Source organism: Trachypithecus francoisi, unplaced genomic scaffold (assembly GCF_009764315.1).
Source record: "Trachypithecus francoisi isolate TF-2019V2 unplaced genomic scaffold, Tfra_2.0 Lachesis_group11, whole genome shotgun sequence".
Classification (NCBI taxonomy): Eukaryota; Metazoa; Chordata; class Mammalia; order Primates; family Cercopithecidae; genus Trachypithecus; species Trachypithecus francoisi.
In genome coordinates this window covers 75,368,478-75,394,399 of record NW_022681456.1, presented here as the reverse complement: position 1 = coordinate 75,394,399, position 25,922 = coordinate 75,368,478, and the positions used below count along the sequence as shown (strand labels likewise).

General features: G+C 37.1%; 1 long non-coding RNA gene across 2 annotated transcripts in view; it reads right to left on the bottom strand.

The window, feature by feature from the left end:
* LOC117089849 overlaps window positions 1-22,469 on the bottom strand; it is a 75,112-nt gene extending 52,643 nt beyond the window's left edge. For both annotated transcript variants that reach the window (XR_004439778.1, XR_004439777.1), the window contains exons 1-2: window positions 22,348-22,469; window positions 2,620-2,740 (exon numbers count right to left, since the gene is read on the bottom strand). This is a non-coding gene — a long non-coding RNA (uncharacterized LOC117089849). The remainder of the gene's footprint in view (window positions 1-2,619; window positions 2,741-22,347) is intronic.
* Between the last annotated feature and the right edge of the window lie 3,453 nt (window positions 22,470-25,922).

Genomic DNA, 25,922 nt, shown 5'->3' with positions numbered 1-25,922 from the left:
ATTTTTAAGATTCTATAGAAAAAGAACAATATGCAAGGAAGGGTTCATATCTTCTTAGAAATGTTCAAAAGAGGAAGAAGAAGAAAAAGGAGGTGGCAGAGGCAGGGAAAGAGAAAACGGGCAGGTGGGGAGGATGAGAGAAAACATGCAGGTGGGAAGTATAACACAGAGTGCGGAGTCTTTTCAGATGGTCTGGAGGGTCCCATGTCATGCAGATTCAGTCAGCACTGTTCAAATCATCTGCTCCCTCAGGCAGGAATTTGATCCATAACAAGTAGAGTAATGTTAAAGTCTGTTTAATTCATTTGGAGTACACATCCCAGGAAATACAAGTGTCTTGAGCAGTCAAAAAGAGGTTTTGAATATTCCAAAGCTGCTTTATTTAGTTGAGCAACAGGATATACCATTGGCAGAAGCAGCTTGGGAAATTCATTAAAAGGTAAAGCTTTCTTTTAATGAAATACTGTAGCTTGGCAGTTAAACAAAAATTGATATACACCTTGGGAACTTTTACTTCCTTGGTATGCCCTTCATAGCACATGTGCAGAGAATAGTGATGCTAGTGTTCTAAGAAACATCATAAAACTTAGATCACGCCTATATTTAAACACAGTTGCTATTGTTCCACTGAGGTTGTACTCAAAGTTTAGATGGGTGGCATAATGGAGGATGCAACAGTTAAAGCCCTAAACTGATAGACCCAGAGGAAATGTCTAATGGCATTATAGCAGTGAGAGAAAGGCACTCATGGTCTCCAAATTAAGGTGACTTTTTCTGTCCTTAGGAACCAATTTGAAATGACTTACCCATCTGAAAACATTGCATTATAAAACCATACTCTCCATATTACAGTAGAATAGAGGCACAAAATAAGAACATCTAATTAATAAAATAATTCTTAGGGGAGGGAAGAGAGGAGAGGGAAAGAAAGAAGGAACAAGACAACTCCATTCATTCATTCATATGTCAAGTATTTGGGTGCTTACTATGTGCCAAGTGCTGTTCTAGGCCCTTAGAATAGAGCAGTGGGTGAGACAGATGAAATTTCCCTGCCCACTTTGATTTTACATTCTAGTAGAAAATAGTAAAAATAAGTGAAAAGAAATATGAACAAAACAAACTGTCAGAACATGATAAATGTTATATGTAAATTAATCAGAAAAGAAAAGATTGGAATTGGAGAGTTGGAAGAAAAGGGCAGATGTTACAATTTTAAACGGTCAGGTTTGGAGAAGGCTCCCTGAGAAGATTAATTTAAGCAAAATCTGAAGCAGGTGCAAGAGAGCAAGCATTAAGGATAACTGAGGAAGAAATGCTGGCGGATGAAGAGCCTCTTTTCTATGTAACAAGAAATTGGCTTCAATATTTTATTTAGCATATTGAAGAAAAGCCAATGTTCCTTAGAAATATACTTGGTGAGGACTCTCAGGCCTAAACTCTGAACAGTTTCAGAAACAACTGGCTGAGAACGACTACCATGAACTTAGAGAAGCGTGAAGCCCATGCATCATGCAGGCAGGTTCTTGTAAAAAGTGATGTGGAATGAATTCCTTTAGGTGCATCTGGCTCAGAGCTTCATCATGCTTTTGTGGAGGGATTGTAAGTTAATATCAGAAAGACCTGCTAAAGAATTTGTAGTTGGAACTAATTTTTATTGAATGTTCCTTATGTGTCATTCAATATACAACACACATTCCAAGCAGTTTCTCATTTAATCCTCACAATAATCTTAAATGACAGGTAGGATTATTATCCTTATTTTATAAACAAATGAAATTAAAGTTTAGAGTAGTTAAATAATTTGGCTAGGCCGGGCGCGGTGGCTCAAGCCTGTAATCCCAGCACTTTGGGAGGCCGAGACGGGCGGATCACGAGGTCAGGAGATCGAGACCATCCTGGCGAACACTGTGAAACCCCGTCTCTACTAAAAAATACAAAAAACTAGCCGGGCGAGGTGGCGGGCGCCTGTAGTCCCAGCTACTCGGGAGGCTGAGGCAGGAGAATGGCGTGAACCTGGGAGGCGGAGCTTGCAGTGAGCTGAGATCCGGCCACTGCACTCCAGCCCCGGCGACAGAGCGAGACTCCGTCTCAAAAAAAAAAAAAAAAAAAAAAAAAAAATAATTTGGCCACACAGCTAGTAAGTTATGGAGCCAAAAGTTGAATCCAAGCAATTTGTTTTCTAAGTTAACTAGAGAAAAGTGTATTTCTGTTTAACTATATAAAAATAACATACAATTCTTATCTTTCTATTGCTTTTAATTATATATTTTTAAAAATTTTTTAAAATTTAAATGATTAAACAATTTTTTAAAGAAGCACATGAAGAAAACTAATTTAAGGTGTCTTCAGACATTAGTACAACTATAGATAAACAGGATGGAAGCCCCAACTATCATCTGCTATGAAGATAAAATCCTCCTCCTCATAGGAAGCTGTCCCTGAACACAGCATATTCTTGCATGTGCTTCCCAGTATATTTGAATGTGGATGCTTAACCCTAAGGAAACTGAGTGGGGAAGGGAAAGCTGCGGGATATGGCAACATACAAAGTAATTACATGCAAAAAAAAATAAGATTAATGATCTCTGAAGAAGGGGCAGTAGGCTTTGGTTAACTTACCATGAATTTTCAGGAGGGAAATTGCTCTTTTCTGTTTTCCATTTGCTTGGTAGATTTTTCTCCATCCCTTTATTTTGAGCCTATATGCAGGTGTTGCAATCGTAGTTTGTGACAAAACAGACTTCATAATCAACAAAGATCCAAAAAGACAAAAAAGGACATTACATAATGGTAAAGGGTTCAATTCAATAAGCAGAGAGAACTTTTCTAAATATATATGCACCCAACACTGGAGTACCCAGATTCACACAGCAAGTTCTTAGAGAGGTTCAAAGAGGCTTAGACTCCCATACAATAATAGTGGGAGACTTTAACACTCCACTGACAATATTAGAAAGATCATCAAGACAGAAAATTAACAAAGATATTCAGGACCTGAACTCAGCACTGGAGCAAATGGATCTGATAGATACCTACAGAACTCTCCACCCAAAAACAACAGAATGTACATTCTTATTGCTACACAGCACATATTCTAAAATCAATCATATAATCAGAAGTAAAACACTCCTCAGCAAATGCAAAAGGACTAAAATAATAACAGTCTCTTGCAGCACAGCACAATCAAATTCGAAATCAAGACTAAAAAATTCACTCAAAACTCTACAATTACATAAAAATGAAGTAACCTGCTCCTGAATGTCTTTTGGGTAAATAATGAAATTGAGGCAGAAATCAAGAAGTTCTTTGAAACTAATGAGAACAAAGATACAACATACCAGAATCTCTGGAACACACCTAAGGCAGTGTTAAGAGGGAAATTCGTAGCACTAAATGCTCACATCAAAAAGTTAGAAATATCTCAAGTTAACAATCTAACATCACAACTAAAAGAACTAGAGAACCAAGAGCAAACAAATCCCAAAGCTATCAGAAGACCAAAAAAAAAAAAAAAAAAAAAAAAAAAAAATCAGAGCTGAACTGAAGGAATTCACACACACACACATACGATCAATAAAAAAAACCAGGAGTTGTTTTTTTTTTTTTTAAAAAAAAAACTTAATAAAATAGACCACTAGTTAGAATAATAAAGAAGAAAATAGAGAAGATTCAGGTAAACCCAAGTAGAAATGACAAGGGGGCTATTACCACTGACCCCATAGAAATACAAACACTATTAAAGAATATTATGAACACCTCTATGCAGATAAATAGAAAAATCTAGAAAAAATGGATAAATTCACAGACACAGACAACCTCCCAAGACTGAACAGGGAAGAAACTGAATTCCTGAAAAGACCAATAATGGGCTCTGAAATTGAGGCAGTAATAAATAGCCTACCCACCAAAACAACCCAGGACCAGACAGATTCAAAGCTGAATTATATGAGACGTACAAAGAAGAGCTGGTATCATTCCTACTGAACTTGTTCCAAAAATTGAGGGAGGAGGAATTGCTCCCCAGTTCATTCGATCAGGCCAGCATAATTCTGATACCAAAATCAGGCAGAGATACAACAAAAAAGAAAACTTTAGGCCAATATCCTTGATGAACATCAGTGGAAAAATCCTCAACAAAATACTGGCAAATGTAATCCAGCAACACATCAAAAAGCTTATCCACCATGTCAAGTAGGCTTTATTCCTGGGATGCAAGGTTGGTTTGACCTATGTAAATCAATAAATGTGATTCATCACATAAACAGAACTAAAGACAAAACCAAAAGACTTTTAATAAAATTCAACATCTATTTATGTTTAAAACTCTCAAAAAACTAGATATTGAAGGAACAAACCTCAAAATAATAAGAACCATTCATGACAAACCCACAGCCAATCATACTGAATGAGAAAAAGCTGGAAGAATTCCCCTTGAAGACCAACACAAGACAAGGGTGCCCTCTCTCACCATTCCTATTCAACACAGTATTTGAAGTCCTGGTCAGGGCAATCATGCAAGAAAAAGAAATAAAGGGCATCCAAATAGGAAGTGAGGAAGTCAAACTATCCCTATTTACAGATGATAAGGTCCTCTATCTAGAAAACCTTGCAGCCTCAGCCCAATAGCTTCTTAAACTGGTAATCCTCAGCAAAGTCTCAGTACACAAAATCAATGTGCAAAAATCACTAACATTTCTATACACCAACAACAGTTAAGCAGAGAGCCAAGTCAGAAGCAAACTCCCATTCACAATTGCAACAACAACAAAAACACCTAGAAATACTAGAAAGGTGAAAGATCTCTACAAGGAGAACTACAAGCCACTGCTCAAAGAAATAGAGATGACACCAACAAATGAAAAAACATTCCATGTTCATGGATAGGGAGAATCAATATTAAAATGGCCATACTGCTCAAAGCAATTTGTTGAAGTAATCTGTACAACAAACCCCCATGAAACAAACATTGAATAGATTCAATACTATTTCTATTAAACTACCATTGACATTCTCCACAGAATTAGAAAAAACTATTTTAAAATTCATATGGAACAAAAAAAAGCCCAAATAGCCAAGACAATCCTCAGGAAAAAGAACAAAGCTGGAGGCATCACCTCACCAGACTTCAAACTATGCCATAGGGGTATAATAACCAAAATAGCATGGTACTGGTACAAAAACAGACACACAGACCAATGGAACAGAACAGAGAGCCAAGAAATAAGACCGCATACCTAGGACTGTCTGGTTTTCAACAAACCTGACAAAAACAACTCCATTAAAAAGTTGACAAAGGACATGAACAGATGCTTTTCAAAAGAAGACATACATGTGGCCAACAATCATATGAAAAAAAATTCAAAATCACTGATTGTTAGAGAAATGCAAATCAGAACCACAATGGGTTACCATTTCACACCAGTCAAAATGACTATTATTATAATTAAAAAGTCAAAAAATAATGGAGGGTGGAAATGAATGCTTACACACTGTTGGTGGGAGTGTAAATTAGTTCAGCCATTGTGGAAGATGGTATGGCAATTCCTCAAAGACCAAAAGACAGAATTACTATTTGACCCAGCAATACCATTACAGGATATATGCCCAAAGGAATATAAATTGGTCTATTATAAAGACACATGAACACGTATGTTTATTGCAGCACTATTCACAATAGCAAAGACATATAATCATCAATCTAAATGCCCATCAATGATAGACTGGATTAAGAAAATGTGATACCGATCATCTATCTATATAAAGGAAATATGCATACACACACACACACACACCATGGAATACTATGCAACTATAAAAAAGAACGAGATCATGTCCTTTGCAGGGACATGAATGGAGTTAGAGGCCATTATCTTTACCAAACTAAAGCAGAAACAGCAAACCAAGTACCACATGTTCTCACTTATAAGTGGAAGCTAAATGATGAGAACACATGGACACACAGAAAGGAACAACACACACTGGGACCTTTTGGAGGGTTGAGGGTGGGAGGAAGGACAGGATGAGGAAAAAAACGAGTGGGTATGAGGTTTAACACTTGGATGATGAAATAATCTGTACAACAAACTGTCATGACACAGGTTTACCTATATAACAAACCTGCACATGTACTTCTGTACTTAAAAGGTTTTTTTTTTAAGAGAGCCCATGCAAACATGTCTATTTACCAGTGTCATACTCTTTTAACAAGCTTCACCTGATTTTTCTTCCCACCTTTATCCTCTGATGAACCATTATTTTCAGAAAAACATCTGAATAAAATGTGGAAACAGTGCTGAGACTTTGGAAGAATAAAAACAATTTTCTCATCTCATTGAAAGTCTAATAAAAGTGCTTTTCAAAAGAGATGTGAATGGTAAAAGATAACTTCTTAAAAAACTAAAGTATTAATATAAGATCATTAGACTATTTGCTATGAAAATCTTTATATAAAGGTCATTGTTATTAATGAAACAGATAATAAAAGTAATGTCATTATTTTTGTCTTTGTATTTCTTCCAAAGCTGTCATAAAGCACTTTTTAAACTAATTCACCATGTATATGTTTTCTCCTGAATTACTTTGTCAGTTGCCTCTAATTTTTATCTTAATTTACAAAATAAATGTTTGGTACTTTAGTTGCTTCAATATGTACACATTTATTAAAGCTACTAATTGTCTGATTTTGTTTAATATTTTCATACTTAGTGAATCTTATTTAGGTCAACTATATTCTCAGGCATAATATGTATATCTATATCTATGAATCTTTTTTTTTTTATTATACTTTAAGTTCTAGGGTACATGTGCACAACGTGCAGGTTTGTTACATATGTATACTTGTGCCATGTTGGTGTGCTGAGTCCAAGTGATCTCATTGTTCAATTCCCGCCTATGAGTGAGAACATGTGGTGTTTGGTTTTCTGTTCTTGTGATAGTTTGCTGAGAATGATGGATTCCAGCTACATCCATGTCCCTACAAAGGACACAAACTCATCCTTTTTTATGATTGCATAGTATTCCATGGTGTATATGTGTCACATTTTCTTAATCCAGTCTGTCACTGATGGACATCTGGGTTGATTCCAAGTCTTTACTATTGTGAATACTGCCACAATAAACATATGTGTGCATGTGTCTCTATAGCAGCATGATTTATAATCCTTTGGGTGTATACCCAGTAATGGGATGGCTAGGTCATACAGTATTTCTAGTTCTAGATCCTTGAGGAATCGCCATACTGTTTTCCAAAATGGTTGAACCAGTTTACAATCCCACCAACAGTGTAAAACTGTTCCTATTTCTCCACATCCTCTCCAGCACCTGTTCTTTCCTGACTTTTTAATGATTGCCATTCTAACTGGTGTGAGATGGTATCTCATGGTGGTTTTGATTTGCATTTCTCTGATGGCCAGTGATGACGAGCATTTTTTTCATGTGCCTGTTGGCTGTATACATGTCTTCTTTTGAGAAATGTCTATTCATATCCTTTGCCTACTTTTTGATGGGGTTTTTTTTTCTTGTAAATTTGTTTGAGTTCTTTGTAGGTTCTGGATATTAGCCCTTTGTCAGATGAGTAGATTGCAAACATTTTCTCCCATTCTGTAGGTTGCCTGTTCACTCTGATGGTAGTTGCTTTTGCTGTGCAGAAGCTCTTTAGTTTAATTAGATCCCATTTGTCAATTTTGGCTTTTGTTGCCGTTGCTTTTGGTGTTTTAGACATGAAGTCCTTGCCCATACCTATGTCCTGAATGGTATTACCTAGGTTTTCTTCTAGGGTTTTTATGGTTTTAGGTCTAACATTTAAGTCTCTAATCCATCTTGAATTAATTTTTGTATAAGGAGTAAGGAAAGGATCCAGTTTCAGCTTTCTACTTATGGCTAGCCAATTTTCCCAGCACCATTTATTAAATAGGGAATCCTTTCCCCATTTCTTGTTTCTCTCAGGTTTGTCAAAGATCAGATGGCTGTAGATGTGTGGTATTATTTCTGAGGACTCTGTTCTGTTCCATTGGTCTATATCTCTGTTTTGGTACCAGTACCATGCTGTTTTGGTTACTGTAGCCTTGTAGTATAGTTTGAAGTCAGGTAGCATGATGCCTCCAGCTTTGTTTTTTTGACTTAGGATTGTCTTGGCAATGCAGGGTCTTTTTTCATTCCATACGAACTTTAAAGCCGTTTTTTCCAATTCTGTGAAGAAAGTCATTGGTAGCTTGATGGGGATGGCATTGAATCCATATATTACCTTGGGCAGTATGGCCATTTTCACGATATGGATTCTTCCTATCCATGAGCATTGTATGTTCTTCCATTTGTTGGTGTCCTCTTTTATTTCACTGATGAGTGGTTTGTAGTTCTCCTTGAAGAGGTCCTTGACATCCCTTGTAAGTTGGATTCCTAGGTATTTTATTCTCTTTGAAGCAATTGTGAATGGAAGTTCATTCATGATTTGGCTCTCTGTTTGTTACTGCTGTATAAGAATGCTTGTGATTTTTGCACATTGATTTTGTATCCTGAGACCTTGCTGAAGTTGCTTATCAGCTTAATGAGATTATGGGCTGAGATGATGGGGTTTTCTAAATATACAATCATGTCATCTGCAAACAGGGACAATTTGACTTTTTCTTTTCCTGACTGAATACCCTTTATTTCTTTCTCTTCCTTGATTGCCCTAGCCAGAACTTCCAACACTATGTTGAATAGGAGTGGTGAGAGATGGCATCCCTGTCTCGTGCCAGTTTTCAAAGGGAATGCTTCCAGTTTTTGCCCATCCAGTATGATATTGGCTGTGGGTTTGTCATAAATACCTCTTATTATTTTGAGATACGTTCCATCAATACCAAATTTATTGAGCATTTTTAGCATGAAGGTCTGTTGAATTTTGTCAAAGGCCTTTTCTGCATCTATTGAGACAATCATGTGGTTTTTGTCTTTGGTTCTGTTTATATGCTGGGTTACGATTATTGATTTGCGTATGTTGAACCAGCCTTGCATTCCAGGGATGAAGCCCACTTGATCATGGTGGATAAGCTTTTTGATGTGCTGCTGGATTCAGTTTGCCAGTATTTTATTGAGGATTTTTGCATTGATGTTCATCAGGGATATTGGTCTAAAATTCTCTTTTTTGTGTGTGTGTCTCTGCCAAGCTTTGGTATCAGGATGATGTTGACCTCATAAAATGAGTTAGGGAGGATTCTCTCTTTTTCTATTAATAGGAATAGTTTCAGAAGGAATGGTACCAGCTCCTCCTTGTACCTCTGGTAGAACTCAGCTGTGAATCCGTCTGGTCCTGGACTTTTTTTGGTTGGTAGGCTATTAATTATTGCCTCAATTTCAGAGCCTGCTATTGGTGTATTCAGGGATTCAACTTCTTCCTGGTTTAGTCTTGGGAGATTGTAAGTGTCCAGGAAATTATCCATTTCTTCTAGGTTTTCTAGTTTATTTGCATACAGGTGTTTATAGTATTCTCTGATGGTAGTTGGTATTTCTGTGGGGTCAATGGTGATATCCCCTTTATCATTTTTTACTGTGTCTATTTGATTCTTCTCTCTTTTCTTCTTTATTAATCTTGCTAGCGGTCTATCAATTTTGTTGATCTTTTCAAAAAATCAGTTCCTGAAGTCATTGATTTTTTTGGAGGGTTTTTTGTGTCTGTATCTCCTTTAGTTCTGCTCTGATCTTAGTTATTTCTTGCCTTCTGCTAGCTTTTGAGTGTGTTTGCTCTTGCCTCTCTAGTTCTTTTAATTGTGATGTTAGGGTGTCAATTTTAGATCTCTCCTGCTTTCTCTTGTGGGCATTTAGTGCTATAAATTTCCCTCTACACACTGCTTTAAATGTGTCCCAGAGATTCTGGTATGTTGTATCTTTGTTCTCTTTGGTTTCAAAGAACATCTTTATTTCTGCCTTCATTTCGTTATGCACCTAGTAGTCATTCAGGAGCAGGTTGTTCAGTTTCCATGTAGTTGAGCGGTTTTGATTGATTTTCTTAGTCCTGAGTTCTAGTTTGATTGCACTGTGGTCTGAGAGACAGTTTGTTATAATTTCTGTTCTTGTACATTTGCTGAGGAGTGTTTTACTTCCAATTATGTGGTCAATTTTGGAATCAGTGCGATGTGGTGCTGAGAAGAATGTATATTCTGTTGATTTGGGGTGGAGAGTTCTGCAGATGTCTGTTAGGTCTGCGTGTTGCAGAGCTGAGTTCAATTTCTGGATATTCTTGTTAACTTTCTGTCTTGTGATCTGTCTAATGTTGACAGTGGGGTGTTGAAGTCTCCCATTATTATTGTATGGGAGTCTAAGTCTCTTTGTAAGTCTCTAAGGACTTGCTTTATGAATCTGGGTGCTCCTGTATTGGGTGCATGTATATTTAGGATAGTTAGCTCTTCCTGTTGAATTGATCCCTTTACCATTATGTAATGGCCTTCTTTGTCTCTTTTGATCTTTGATGGTTTAAAGTCTGTTTTATCAGAGAGAAGGATTGAAACCCCTGCTTTTTTTTGTTCTCCATTTGGTTGGTAGATCTTCCTCCATCCCTTTATTTTGAGCCTATGTGTGTCTCTGCATGTGAGATGGGTCTCCTGAATACAGCAGACTGATGGGTCTTGACTCTTTATCCAATTTCCCAGTCTGTGTCTTTTAATTGGAGCATTTAGTCCATTTACATTTAAGGTTAATATTGTTATGTGTGAACTTGATCCTGTCATTGTTATATTAGCTGCTTATTTTGCTCGTTAGTTGATGCAGTTTCTTCCTAGCATCAATGGTCTTTACATTTTGGCATGTTTTTGCAATGGCTGGTACTGGTTGTTCCTTTCCATGTTTAATGCTTCCTTCAGGATCTCTTGTAGGGCAGGCCTGGTGGTGACAAAATCTCTAAGCATTTACTTGTCTGTAAAGGATTTTATTTCTCCTTCACTTATGAAACTTAGTTTGGCTGGATATGAAATTCTGGGTTTAAAATTCTTTTCTTTAAGAATGTTGAATATTGGCCCCCACTCTCTTCTGGCTTGTAGAGTTTCTGCTGAGAGATCTGCTGTTAGTCTGATGGGCTTCCCTTTGTGGATAACCTGACCTTTCTCTCTGGCTGCCCTTAAGATTTTTTCCTTCATTTCCACTTTGGTGAATCTGACAATTATGTGTCTTGGAGTTGCTCTTCTTGAGGAGTATCTTTGTGGCATTCTTTGTATTTCCTGAATTTGAATGTTGGCCTGCCTTACTAGGCTGGGGAAGTTCTCCTGGATGACAACCTGCAGAGTGTTTTCCAACTTGGTTCCATTTTCCCCCTCACTTTCAGGCACCCGATCAGACGTAGATTTGGTCTTTTCACATAATCCCATATTTCTTGGAGGCTTTGTTCATATCTTTTTCCTTTTTTATCTCTAGACTTCCCTTCTCGCTATATGTCATTCATTTGATCTTCAATCATTGATACTCTTCCTTCCAGTTGATCGAATCAGTTACTGAAGCTTGTGCATTTGTCACATACTCTCGTGTCATGGTTTTTATCTCTATCAGTTCATTTATGACCTTCTCTGCATTGATTATTCTACTTATCCATTCTTCCATTCTTTTTTCAAGATTTTTAGTTTCTTTGCGCTGGTACGTAGTTCCTCCTTTAACTCTGAGAAGTTTGATCGACTGAAGTCCTCTTCTCTCAACTCGTCAAAGTCATTCTCCGTCCGACTTTGATCCGTTGTTGGCAATGAGCTGCATTCCTTTGGAGGGGGAGATGTGCTCTGATTTTTTGAATTTCCAGCTTTTCTGCCCTGCTTTTTCCCCATCTTTGTGGTTTTATCTGCCTTTGGTCTTTGATGCTGATGGCGTACTGATGGGGTTTTGGTGTGGGTGTCCTTTTTGTTAGTTTTCCTTCTAACAGTCAGGACCCTTAGCTGTAGGTCTGTTGGAGATTGCTTGAGGTGCACTCCAGACCCTGTTTGGCTGGGTATCAGCAGTGGAGTCTGAAGAAGATAGAATATTGCTGAACAGCGAGTGCTGCTGTCTGATTCTTGCTCTGGAAGCTTCGTCTCAGGGGTGTACCCCACCGTGTGAGGTGTGAGGTGTCGGTCTGCACCTAGTGGGGGATGTCCCCCAGTTAGGCTACTCAGGAGTCAGGGACCCACTTGAGCAGGCATACTGTCTGTTCTTAGATCTCAACCTCCATGTTGGGAGATCCACTGCTCTCTTCAAAGCTGTCAGACAGGGTCATTAACATCTGCAGAGGTTTCTGCAGCTTATTTTTTTTTTTTTTGTTCTATGACTTGTCCCCAGAGGTGGAGTCTACAGAGACAGGCAGGTCTCCTTGAGCTGCGGTGGGCTCCACCCAATTCGAGCTTTCCAGATGCTTTGTTTACCTACTTAAGTCTCAGCAATGGCGGGCACCCCTCCCCCAGCCTCACTGCTGCCTTGCAGTTAGATCTCAGACTGCTGTGCTAGCAATGAGGGAGGCTCCGTGGGCGTGGGACCCTCTCAGCCAGGTGTGGGATATAATCTCCTGATGTGCTGTTTGCTAAGACCCTTGGTAAAGCACAATATCAGGGTGGGAGTTACCCGATTTTCCAGGTGTTGTGTCTCAGTTTCTAGGGGGTTTCCCTTCCCCCTTGCCCTTCCCAGGTGATGCGATGCCTCACCCTGCTTCAGTTCTCACTGGTTGGGCTGCACTAGCTGACCAGCACCAATTGTCCAGCACTCCCCAGTGAGATGAACCCGGTACCTCAGTTGAAAATGCAGAAATCACCCATCTTCTGTGTTGCTCACGCTGGGAGCTGGAGGCTGGAGCTGTTCCTATTCAGCCATCTTGCTCGCACACCCTATATCTATGAATCTTAACTGGCAGTTATCTCAGCAAAAAGCAGAGTTTTGAAATGGCTTTAATGTTTGCATCCCTTACCATTTCCAGGAAGCTAATCCTTCTGGGTAAGAGAATACCAAAGAGAAAAAGATCCAGCATTTTCAGGCTAAAGCTTACCTCTCTTTAGTGATAGGGTAAAATCACTAAGGTACAGAACTGCTATGATATGAATGTCCCCTTTAAAACTCATGTTGAAATTTAATTGCCATTGTAATAGTATTAGGAGTTGGCACCATTAAGAGGTGATTATGCCACGAAGGCGTTGCCTTTGTGAATGAATTAGTGAAAAGTGAATTAGTTATCATGGGAGTGGACTCCTGATAGAAAGAATAAGTTCCGCTGAATTTTCTTTCTTCCTTTTGTGTGCTCCCTTGCCATGTGATGCCTTCTGCCATGTTATAACACAGCAAGAAGGCCCTTACCAGATACAACCCTTTCAATCTTCCCAGCCTCCAGAACTCCAGGAAATAAATCTCTTTTATGGAGTTACTCAGTCTGTGGTATTCTGCTATAGCAGCAGAAAACAGACTACAACAAGAACTTTCAGTTCCTGACTCAAAGTGACTCTTTCAAATGACTTAAGTGTATCAAACTCTGGTTCTTCAGAATCATCATTGATTTTATGGAACATAGCATGAAAGCAGGTATATACAAGGGTTATAAAGATGTCACCTTATAGATGGATCTCTGTCTTTTTTGAGAATGAGAAGCTACACTCAATTGTCCTTCTTAACACATATTATGAGATTTCATTTTTGTACCATAATTATATAATTTAGACTGGGTCCCTCTGATGAACTGTTTTAACAGTCTACTGGGTCCCTCTGATGAACTGTTTTAACAGTCTATATTTTTATGTTCCTGAGGCATGTGTCAATGGTTCTTTGTATTTACTGGAATACTGAGTGATGACCTAGTATTCAGTTTCTAAGTATATTTGTTTGTATAGCAGTTTTCCAGCTATAATATTCAGAAATTCAAACGTTCTAAGTTCACCATTATAACTATATTGTTAATAATCTTTTCTTTTGTGATGAAAAGGTGCATTTGATGACAAAAGAGCTTATTAATTTTTCTGTATGTGAAGGCTTTGACTTCCTATTAGAAAGCTTAATATCTTGGCTCTTCTAAACTTGTTGGTAGTCATCATATCCTTGTTTAGAGTTATTTTTGGAGTTGGATAAGATATTTTTCAACTTTGTTCAATATGATGTTGGTAGTGTGTTTGTTATATAGGGCCTTTATTTTCTATTCCTAGTTTGATGACAGTTTTCATCCCGAAGAGATGCTGAATTTTATTGATTGCAGGAGTGTCTGCTTTTTAGCTTCAAGAAAATTACAACCAACATCATTCCAACAGTTAAACCTAAACTTATCTTTTTGCACTTTGTTTAACTTTGTTGTCTAAGGCAACATTTGCTCAAATTGGCAGGAATTCTGTTCAACTCATTTTTCTTGGCCAAATATGTCAGCAGTTCTCCATTTTGTCCTTCAGTGATTCTCCATACTTGAAAGAGGTAAAACCAACTGGCCATTGTGTGTCTGGTTATTTTCCTACTGCAAGGCTTAGTAATCTCTCACAAAAATAGAAACCCAGACAGTTAACAACTTTTAACATCTCATTCATATGTCAATATGGAAACTGAAGGTTTTACCTTAAACTTCCAGAAAGCAAGCACTATGGTTATATTTGCAAATGTAATATTCAAACACCAGGTTGATTTTTGAAGATTTGATCAGCTGGTCAGTTATTTAGTTCATACCCTGTCAGACAGATAATCATTACAAATATTATTTATCCAACTAACTGAACTCTAAATTGACTACATAGACAGGTTATTTTCATAAAATAGCCAGAATATTATATTAAACGGACAATAGAATATTACAATGTAAGAATAGTAAAGATAGGTGAACTGATATAAAAAAAAATCCCAAAATTTCAATGACTTAGCACAGTGAAAATATTTCACTCAGTCATGTTTCAATGAGAGTGGGTTGTGGGAGAAAGGAGAGTCATGTTGCACTCCATTCAGTTGTTGGGGGGACCTGGGCTCCTTTCCCCTTGGGCCCTTCCTTTTTCTGGATCCATGGAGCCCTCTCTGTTAAGCTAAAAGTTAGGAAAAAAGCTCAAGAGTTATAAAGGGGAGTATTTTTAAGTTCAGATCTGAATTGCATTACATCACTTTCACACACATTGTATTGTGCAGAATTTGGCCACATGCATCTCCTAATTGCCAGGCAAGCTGGAAACTGTGGTTTTAGCTATGTGCCCAGAAGAATGAAAACTAGTTTGGTAAATGCTTAGCACTGTTTGCCACAAATGGCACTATATAAATATGGGACTTTCTTAAATATTATTTGTTTACATTGTTGGGATGGTGGTAGAAATAATGATAGTGAAAATGACCAGTGCCACGAAAGTCTATCAGGTTGGAATATGAAGAAAATTATAACCACACTTCAGATTCACTGACAAACTATTGAGAAATATGTATTAAACAAATTAATGTATTTGGCTTATAACACACTCTCATCTGTCCAGAAACTTGTTCTCTAACTTTTTAGCATAGTTGCTAAAAACTTTATTTCTTCTTCTCAGCTTTTAATGCATTTCTTTCCCTTGCAGCACAAATGAATATTATCTACAATATATTATCTACAATAATGCTTCATGTGTGTATAGCACTTTAACCTTCACATTTTCCAAAATCTATATAAAATTTGAGAAATAGATATCATTATCCTTGTTTCAGTCATAGATCAGCATCACAGTGCCTAACAGAGTAATTAGAAAAGGTTGGAACTCACTAAGGTACAGTGTCTAGACTTCCGCTTGTCTTCTTTTTTCTTTTTAATATGACTCCTCTTATCAGCATTTATATCATAAGAACAGGGAAATAAAAGGTAGTAAACATCAAATTCACTAGTCCATTATACCCTTATTTTCTAAATCCAGTAAGTAAACATGAGGAATTTTTATTGGCTAAATTAAGATTGGAGGCTTATTTGTATTTTTTTCCTTCTGTAAAGAATCCTATAATGGTAGTGATACAGTCATTATAATACGACCCTGTTCTCCTCAAAGTCTTCTTGTTCATATGCAAAAAAAAGGTGATTTTCCAGAAGCATCAAGGAAAAAAATAATTTTAAATATTTTGTTCAATTCAGTCTTTGAGACACCCAAAACCTAAGTAAATAGTTTGGATCAGCATTTACATTTAATATTCCACTTTACTCCTTTGAGGATCACCTATTTATGGTTTGGAAGAGAACACACAAGGAGCATTCAAATCTAATACTGCATGAAACATTTTCTGAAAGTAAGTCTACCCACCAGATCTCTCACTGAAATGTAACATTTTTGTAGATATAAAAGTATTTATCATTTTAATTTTGGGGGGACCAAATCCTCATCTTGCAACAAAAGACTTGCAAACTGATTCTTACTTGGCTGGAAATAAAGATGCTTACCATCAATAGGGGAATGAGATTACAAAGGATATAGGGAGAAATTATCTTCAGGCTCACTCAACGTGAGATGGGTTTCAGCTACACCTAATAGCAGTAGTCTAAAACCAACATGACAAGAAACAGAAAAAGGAAGGAAAACTTGAACTGCATTACTGCCCACACACACAACTGCAATGGAAAGAATCACCAAACTCATTGGCATCTGACATTTGGGAATCAGCAAATGCTTTCTTGTTCATGTTTTCTTTAAAGACTGTTTTTCTTACCCCATGTTCTAAAATTATGAACATATTAATCAAAATAATTTGTGTTATTTGCATTCATAAAAAGAGATACTGGAAAGTATGGAAAGACATAAAAGCAGTAAATAAACGTTAGAAGGAAGGTTACATTTCTTTTGTCATTGTAATTAAAAATTATGTACAGTATATTATAAAATAAAAGCTATAATGCAGAAAATCTTTTTTATCAATTAGTAATATGTCATATCTGTTTCTTTAAGTAAAAAGGAAATCTGATTTATTCACTTATCTGTAAAATAAATTTTATATGTTTAAATATTGGTGACTGATAACTATAGTGATTAATAATGGAATTTTTTGTATTAAATTGCAAATATAGATTTCTTCTGCTTTATATTTCTCCCAGAAAATAGCATTGAACATTTCACATAGCAAAACTCAATATATAGTTGTTATAATCAGTAATAATCAACATAAGAATAATAACAGTGACTGTACCTTGGACAATCATTCTCTTTTCAATCGAATGGTTTCAAGGCCAATTCATCATTTAGAAACTTGTATGGATCAAGATGATATATTTAAAAGTTAAACTCATTTGGATTATATTAATATGTCAAAAGCTTTGTTTTTAAGAAGTTTTTAATTTCAACAAATATTTCTCTTAAAAAAATAAGCAAATAAAAGTACAAGTTTATTATAAAAATATTTGCTATATTAATACATACTACTGCCTATAACTTGTTTCAGTCAAAACCCCCTGGAAAACAAGAAGAAGAATGCCATCTCAAGAAATGCTGCTACATGTCATTGAGAGTGGCAGAGTAAGGACATACAAAAACATCTCCTTCATAAAAGCAAGAGGAACTCTGACAAAAACAGTTAAATTTTTCTCTTTCAGAACTCTAGAAATTAACCAAAGGCTTCCAACAATCTCAAGATCATTTACTCAAGTACAACAGCTAAATTTCAGTAAGAACAGTGAACTCAGTGGTATTTATTTCGTCCTAGTCCCATCCCGGTTCCCCAGTCCTTTGAGAGCCTTAGAAACCAAGCCCCCTGCAGTCATGGTAAAAGCCCGCAGCCTCATGGACATGGGACAGTTAAAAAAAAAAAAAAAAAAAAAAAGGTGGTGTGGGGGCAGGAGCTTCTCCTACACCTTCTTCCCAGAAAACTGTCATTTCAGCTATCGGTAGTTCCCTGAATAATCCCACTCAAAATCTTGTCTTTTTTTTTTTTTTTTTTTTTTGTCCTTTTGTATAATTAATGCAAGAGCATGGAAATATTCAAAAGGCTTATCTTTATTTGACCCAATTCAGAACTCTACCAGTGTGAATAGCCTTTTTCCTGGGGCGTTTGTCAAAAACAATCGGTAGCAGTAGTTTAATACTATAACTACTTGAAATTTTGATAACACATAGGGCTAAACAAGTGGAACAAAACATCCAAAAAGAAAACCCGGGGAATGAAATGTCCATAGGAGGTTTTAAAAAGTTCTGAAATATTTCCCAGAATCAAGAAAGCCACTTATAAATTGGTTTATGCACATGCACAGGAAAGACCTAAGAAGGCCCTATGTTCTCACTTCTGGCTGAATTTGAGGCCTTGTGTAATCAGGAAGTGAGAATTAAGAGAGTTGTAAACTGCCTGCCTGACATTGAAGGCAAACCCCACCACACACACTGAGTCCCTCAGCAAAGACTGGGAGACTTACTGCTTTCAGGCATTTAAGCAAATCTGCATCTAATTATTAGTTGATCACTAATGAGTAAAGATTTTAGTGGCCACACATGACAAAGAATACAGATTTTACATAGTTGTTCAGAAATGAATTAAACAAATAAAACATAGAACAACAGCAACAGAAACAAACCCTAGGGATAGGCGAAATCTGATTTTCAGAGATTCCACATAATACCATCTCAAATGTCTAGTTCCCAATAATTATTACAGAACATGCTAAGAAACAAAAAAATATAGGCTATATACGAGAGTGAAACGATAGGATAGAAACTCTCTGGGAAGAATATCAGATGTTGGATATACTAGAAAAGATGTTGTCTACTCTATAATCAGCTATTTTAAATATTTTCAGAAAGCTACCTAAAAAAAAAAACACACACACAATGTCTCATCAAATAGAAATTATTGATACAGAGATAGGATTTTTAAAAAAGAAACAGAGAAAGTTCTGAGTTGGAGAGTGCAATAACTGAAATGAAAACTTTAGTAGGGGGACTCAATAGAAGGTTCAACTGGCAGAAGGATCAGTAAACTCAAAGGGAGGTTAATCAAGATTATCCAGCCTGAAGAATAGGAAGAAAGAAGAGTGAAGAAAAATTAATAGAGCTTCAGAGTCCTATGGGACACTATCAAATATATCAATCTATGTACAATAAGAGTCAAAACAAAGAGGTGATAAAGACATAAATAAAATGTGAAAAATTAAGCCAAGTCTTCCGAATTTGATGCCAAACATTAGTCTACACATCCAAGAAGCACAGGTAAATCAAAGTAGAATAAACTCCAAGAGATCTACACTTAAAAATCTCAGAAGCAAACTGCCGAAAGCCAAAGCCAAAGCAATAACCATGAAAGTAACAAGAGAGAAGAAGCTCAACACATACAAAGAATCCTCAATAGTATTGCTATGATTTGAATGTTTGCGTCCCCTCCAAAATTCATGCTCAAACTTAATCTCCAGTGCAACAGTATTAAAAGGTGAAGTAAAAGGTGGAGTCTTTTAGGAGGTAATATTGGCCATTAGGGCTCTGCCCTCATAATGGAATTAGTGCCTTATGTAAAGACTGGAGGGAACTAGCTTGTCCTTTTTTGCCCTTTCATTTTTTTCACCATGTGAGGATGTAGCAACAAGGCCCTCACCAGACATCAAATGCCAGCACTTTGATCTTGGACTTCTCAGCCTTCAGAGCTGTGAGAAATACATTTCTATTTTTTCAAATTACCCAATATCAGATATCTTGTTAGACCAGCATTAGCAGACTAAGACTAGATAATTAAAATGAGAAATTAAGTTAATTTCTGATTTAAAAAAAATCATGGAGGCCTAAAGGTAATGAAATGACATTCTCAAAGTGAATAAAGAAAAAACTGTCAACCAAGTATTCTCCATATGGTAATACTGTACCTCAAAAAAAGAGGGAAAAATTAAGACATTCCCATATAATCAAACACTGAGAGACGTTGTCATTAGAAGACCTACCCTATAAGAAACACCAAAGGTAGTTCTTTATTTTTATATACTTTAAATTCTGTGGTACATGTGCAGAACGTGCAGTTTTGTTATATAGGTATACATGTGCTATGGCAGTTTGCCCATCAACCTGACACCTACATTAGGTATTTTTCCTAATGCTATCCCTCCCCTAGTCCCCAGCCCCCCACAGGCCCAGTGCATGATGTTCCCCTCCCTGTGTCCATCTGTTCTCATTGTTCAACTCCCACTTGTGAGTGAGAAGATGCAGTGTTTGGTTGTCTGTTATTGTGGTAGTTTGCTGAGAATGATGGTTTCCAGCTTCATCCATGTCCCTGCAAAGGACACGAACTTATCCTTTTTTTACAGCTGCATAGTATTCCATGGTGTATATGTGCCACATTTTCTCTATCCAGTCTATTAATGCTTTTACACTGTGGGTGGGAGTGTAAATTAGTTCAACCATTGTGGAAGACAGTGTGGCTATTCCTCAAGGATCTAGAACTAGAAGTACCATTTGACCCAGCAATCCCATTATAGGGTATATATCCAAAGGAATATAAATAATTCTACTATAAAGACACATGCACACATATGTTTATTGTGGCACTATTCATAATAGCAAAGATTTGGAACCTAAAGATAGTTCCTAAGGCTAAAATGAAATTATTCTAAACGGTAACTCATATCAATATGCAGAGATAAAGAACCAGTCAAACAGATTGCATAAGTAGATATAAAAGACAGTATAGAATTTTTTGTTTCTAATATTTTTCCTGTTTGATTTAAAAGACAATGGTATTAAAAAAAGCAATAATTATAAACTCGTGCTGATGGGCATACTGTGTATAAACATACAATTTGCACAGCAATAATAGATAAATAAAGAAGAGGAGGCCGGGCGCGGTGGCTCAAGCCTGTAATCCCAGCACTTTGGGAGGCCGAGACGGGCGGATCACGAGGTCAGGAGATCGAGACAATCCTGGCTAACATGGTGAAACCCCGTCTCTACTAAAAAAAATACAAAAAACTAGCCAGACGAGGTGGCGGCCGCCTGTAGTCCCAGCTACTCGGGAGGCTGAGGCAGGAGAATGGCGTAAACCCAGGAGGCGGAGCTTGCAGTGAGCTGAGATCCAGCCAATGCACTCCAGCCTGGGCAACAGAGGGAGACTCCGTCTCAAAAAAAAAAAAAAAAAAAAAAAAAAGAGGAAATGGGACTGTATAAGAGCAAAGGTTTTATAAAATATTGAGATTAAGTAGACATTAAACTAGGTTATTATAAATTTAGGTACTAATAATCCTACAAAAATAGATAGCAAAAGAAACTACTCAGGAATTAAAACAGTACATTGGAAAAATCCTATGTAACACAAAAGAAAGCAGTAATAGAGTAATAAAGGAACAGAAATTACATAAGACATACATAAAAAAATGACAAAATCTCAGTCATATATCCTACTTTATCAGTAATTACATTAAATTTAAATAGATTAAACCTCTACTTAAAAGCAGAGACCATTAAAAAACATGATTCAGTGGCTCACGCCTTTAATCCCAGCACTCTGGGAGGCCGAGGCGGGCGGATCACGAGGTCAGGAGATCGAGAGCATCCTGGCTAACACAGTGAAACCCCATCTCTACTAAAAATACAAAAAATTAGCCAGGCGTGGTGGTGGGCGCGGGTAGTCCCAGCTACTTGGGAGGCTGAGGCAGGAGGATGGCGTGAACCCGGGAGGCGGAGCTTGCTGTGAGAGGAGATCGCACCACTGCACTCCAGCCTGGGTGACAGAGCGAGACTCCGTCTCAAAAAAAAAAAAAAAAAAAAAAAACCATGATTCAACTACATGCTGACTACAACAGATATATTTTAAAATTCAAAGACAGAATTAGACTGAAAATAAAAGGATAGAAAAAGATATATCATACAAGCAATAACCAAAAGAGAACTGGAGTAACTATACTACCATCAGATAAAATAGACTTAAAACTATTATTGTAAACAGGATTAATTCAATAATTATAATTTAACTTTAATAATTAAAAATCATTTACAAAAAGGACATTTTATGAAAAAAGGGTCAATCCATAAAGAAGATATGACTATTACACATGTGTATGCAATCATAATGATCAAGAGCCTCAAAATACACGGAGCAAAACTGATAGAACTGATGGAGAAATGTGCAATTCAACAATAATAGGTGAAGACTCCAATACCTCACTTTCAGTAATGAATAGAACGACTAGATATAATACTAAGGAAACAGAAGACTTGAACAACACTATAAATCAGATGGACCTAAATTATATTTATAGAACACTCCACAGAACAACAGCAGAATATACATTCTTCACAAGTCTCACGAACCAGGCTCACCATGAGCCATTTACCAATTCTAGGGGAGAACCACTACTACATGGAGAATAACAAAGATCATCACAATGCCAACCACCAGAACCAAAAGTTGAAACACTTCTGTACACTACATCTTGGGCTGTAATTTTTATCACTTGCAGAAGTCCAGTGAGATAGAACACTCATACAAATTAAGAAAAGCAATTCAGTTACTCACAGGCAGGTAGCAAGGGACAGCAGAAGCTATGAATCACGGCAAGCCAGTCCCTAAGTCTCGGAAAAGCTGCCTAGGGTGGTGGACTGAGTCTCTGCAAGTGCTTCACATCTCACTGCAACTGAGGAACCCCAAAAGCACTCTGCTCTATGTTTTATACTACAGAGACAACTTAGATTACTGTGCTAAAACATTGTAGGACATCCTGTTCTAGGAGGAACAGAAATAGAGCCCAGATTGTTCCAAACAGTTTCTCCTTATCTCACAGTGCTGTGTTCTTGGCACATTCTACAGCCATTCTGAAAATTACAAGTGAGATGGCGGAAAGAGCTGGGCCAGCCAAGGTTACCCAGAGCCCTGTCCTGCAAATCAACATGAGGCTTTCTCCAGGACAGACTACATATTAGTCCACAAAACCAATCTCAATAACTTTAAAATAACTGAAAATAAACAAAGTATGTTTTATGACTACAACGGAATGAAATTAGAAATTAACAGAAGGAAAGTAAGCAAATTCATTAATAAGCAAAAATGAAACAATGTAATCCTAAACAACCAAGTGATCAGAGAAGACACCACAAGGGAAATTAGAATGTACATTGAGATTAAAAACTAGTATACACACAAGATACCAAAGTGTACGGAATGAAACCAAAGCAGTGTTTAGAAGGAAATGTATAGTTCTAGATCCTTAAGGAATCGCCACACTGTCTTCCACAATGGTTGAACTAGTTTACAGTCCCACTAACAGTGTAAAAGTGTTCCTATTTCTCCACATCCTCTCCATCACCTGTTGTTTCCCGACTTTTTAATGATCGCCATTCTAACTGGTGTGAGATGGTATCTCATTGTGGTTTTGATTTGCATTTCTGTGATGACCAATGATGTGAGAACTTTAAATATAATTCAAAAAAGAAGGAAATTTATAGCTATAAACTGTATTTTTAAAATATAATAAAACCCCAAATTAACCTATTAACACATGCAAGTCAGTAAATGTGATACACCACATAAACAGAATTAAAAACAAAACAATCACATGATCATCTCAATAGACACAGAAAATGCATTTGACAAAATCCAGGATTCCTTTATGATTAAAACCTTCAGCAAAATTGGCATAGAAGATGTGATGGTTAATACTGAATGTCAACTTGATGGGATTGAAGGGTGCAAAGTATTGCTTGGGTGTGTCTGTGAGAGTGTTGCCAAAGGAGATTAACATTTGAGTAAGTGGCCTGGGAGAGACAGGTCTACCCTCAACCTGGGTAGGCACCATCTAATCAGCTGCTAGCGCAGCTAGAATAAGGCAGGCAGAAGGATGTGGAAGGACTAGACTTGCTGAGTCTTTCAGTCTTCATCTTTCTCCCATGCTGGATGCTCCCTGCCCTCGAACATCAGACTCCAAGTTCTTTGGCTTTTGGACTCATGGAGTTACACCAGTGGCTTGCCAGGGACTCTCGAGCCTGTGGCCACAGCTGAAGGCCAAACTGTCAACTTCCCTACTTTTGAGGTTTTGGGACTCAGACTGATCCACCAATAGCTTCCTTGCTCCTCATCTTGCAGATGGCCTATGGTGGGACTTCACCTTGTGATTGTGTGAGTCAATTCTCCTTAATAAACTCCCTTTCATATATACATATATCCAATTCTGTCTTTCCAGAGAAACTTGATTAATATAGAAGGGACATACCTTAATGTAATAAAAGCCATCTATGACAAACCAACAGCCAACATAATACTGAAAGGAAAAGAGTTGAAAGCATTCCCCTTGAGAACTGAAACAAGACAAGAATCCCCACTCTCACCACTCCTCTTCAACACTGTACTGGAAGTTCTAGACATAGCAACGTGACAAGAGAAAGAAATAAAGGACAATTCCTGTTGGTAAAGAAGAAGTCAAACCATCATTGTTTGCTGATGATATAATCGTACCACTAGAAAACCCTAAAAACTCCTCCAAAAAGCTCCTAGAACTGATAAATGAATTCAGCAAAGTTTCAGGATACAAAATTAATGTACACAAATCAGTAACTCCGCTTTACTAATGTACACAGATCAGTAGCTCTGCTATACACCAACAGCTACCAAGCAGAGAATCAAATCAAGAGCTCAAATCCTTTTACAATAGCTGCAAAAAATATACAAAGTACTTAGGGATATACCCAACCAAGGAGGTGAATGACCTCTACAAGGAAAACTACAAAACACTGCTGAAAGAAATCATGCATGACACAAACAAATGGAAACACATCCCATGCTCATGGATGAGTAGACTCAATATTGTGAAAATGGCCATACTGCCAAGAGAAATCTACAAATTCAATGCCATACTTATCAAAATACCACCATCATTCTTCACCAAACTATTTAAAAAATCCTAAAATTCATATGGAACCAAAAAAGAGTCCTTACTGCCAAAGCAAGACTAAGCAAAGAGAACAAATCTGGAGGCATCACATTGCCTGATTTCAAGCTATAGTGTAAGGTCATAGTCACCAAAACAGCATGGTACTGGTATAAAAATAGGCACATAGACCAATGGAATAGCATAGAGAACCCAGAAATAAAGCCAAATGCTTACAGCCAACTGATCTTCAACAACGCAAACAAAAACATAAAGTGGGAAAAGGACACTCTATTTAACAAATGGTGCTTGGATAACTGGCAAGCCATGTGTAGAAGAATTAAACTGGATCCTCATCTCTCACCTTATACAAAAATCAACTCAAGATGGATCAAAGACTTAAATCTAAGACCTGAATCCATAAAAATTCTAGAAGATAACATCAGAAAAACCCTTCTAGACATTGGCTTAGGCAAAGACTTCATGACCAAGAACCCAAAAGCAAATGCAACAAAAACAAAGATAAATTGATGGGACTTAATTAAACTTAAAGGCTTCTGCACAGCAAAAGAAACAATCAGCAAGAGTAAACAGACAACCAACAGAGTGGGAGAAAATCTTCACAATCTATACATCTGACAAACGACTTATATCCAGAATCTCCAAGGAACTCAAACAAATTAGCAAGAAAAAAATGAACAATCCCATCAAAAAGTGGGCTAAGAACATGAATAGACAATTCTCTAAAGAAATACAAATGTCCAACAAACATATGAAAAAATGCTCAACATCATTAATGATCAGGGAAATGCAAATCAAAACTATAATGCGATATCACCCATAATCCTGCAAGAATGGCCATAGTAAAAAAAATCACAAAATAATAGATGTTGTCAGGGATGTGGTAAAAAGGGAACACTTTTACACTGCTGGTGGGAATGCAAACTAGTACAATCACTATGGAACAGTGTAAAGATTCCTTAAAGAACTAAAAGTAGAACTACATCTGATCCAGCAATCCCACTATTTTCCAAGAGGAAAAGAAATCATTATATGAAAAGATAATTGTGCATGCATGTTTATAGCAGCACAATTTGCAATTGCAAAAATATGGAAACAGCCCAAATGCCCATCAATCAACAAGTGGATAATTATAATTTCTTTATCCACCAGCAGGAAGTGAGAAAGGGGGACAAGGGTTGGAAAACTACCTATTGAGTACTATGTTCAC